The following is a 1,105-nucleotide window of genomic DNA, read 5'->3' on the forward strand; positions in this document are numbered from 1 at the left end:
CTTTTTTCTTTTTGCTTATGTGGTGCTGAGGAATTGAACCCAGGGCCTCATGCATGCAAGGCAAGCACTCTACCACTGAGCTACCTTCCCAGCCCCCTCAGATCCTCACTTTTTGTCTGTTGGTTTGGGTACTGGAGATGGAACCTGGGAGGCCTTGCCAGTTTCCTTTGCTTTTTGAGATAAGGTTTGGATACCACCTGTGCTGAGCTGGGAGCCACCACCCTCCAAAAGCTGAGATTACTACGGGCAGGCGTTGCCACACCCAGACCCAGGTGGATCTTTTCAAGCCTCAGGCTAGTGATTTCAAAGAGCCTCTGCCTGCCCTTCCATTAGCAAATCCTGGAGGGCACTACTTTACCCACCAGCCTGGGACGGAGCTCTGCACAAACACGGGGCGCAGGTGCCAGGCAAAAGTGAGAACTTTAAGAACTCTTTTTCCCTCCTCCTCCCTCTCCCCCTCCCCCTCCTCCTCTAACATGGGTCTTGAACTCTGGGCCTGGGCGCTGTCCCTCAGCCCTTCAACTCAAGGCTAGCACTCTACCACTTGAGGCACAACACCACTTCTGGTTTTTTCTGCTTATGTGGTGCTGAGGAATCAAACCCAGGGCCTCATGCATGCAAGGCAAGCACTCTACCACTGAGCCACCTTCCCAGCCCTTCTTCCCTCTTTTAACCAGACTAAATTAATTAATTAAAAAAAGGCAAAGCCAGGCACCGGTGGCTCACGCCTGTAATTCTAGCTACTCAGGAGACTGAGATCTAAGGATCGAGGTTCAAAGCCATCCAGGGCAGGAAAGTCCATGAGACTCTTATCTCCAATAAACCACTAGAAAACCGCAAGTGGCACTGTGGCTCAAGAGGTAGAGAGCTTGCCTTGAGCTGAAGAGCACAAGGACATGGGGGGGGAGGGGGAGGGATGGGATGGGGAAACGGAGGAGGCTACAATGCTTGATAAGAAATGTAGTCATGGGGGCTGGGAAGGTGGCTCAGTGGTAGAGCGCTTGCCTTACATGTATGAGGCCCTGGGTTCCATTCCTCAGCACCACATAAGCAGAAAAAGCCAGAAGTGGCGCTGTGGCTCAAGTGGTAGAGTGCTAGCCTTGAG

At 52.5% G+C, this 1,105-nt stretch overlaps 1 protein-coding gene across 1 annotated transcript in view; it reads right to left on the reverse strand.

The window, feature by feature from the left end:
- Positions 1 to 1,105, reverse strand: part of Rfc2 (replication factor C (activator 1) 2, 40kDa) — an 18,736-nt gene that overhangs the window by 15,117 nt on the left and 2,514 nt on the right. The window lies entirely within an intron of this gene.

The sequence above is a fragment of the Dipodomys ordii genome, unplaced genomic scaffold, assembly GCF_000151885.1.
Source record: "Dipodomys ordii isolate 6190 unplaced genomic scaffold, Dord_2.0 Scaffold164, whole genome shotgun sequence".
NCBI classification, from domain to species: Eukaryota; Metazoa; Chordata; class Mammalia; order Rodentia; family Heteromyidae; genus Dipodomys; species Dipodomys ordii.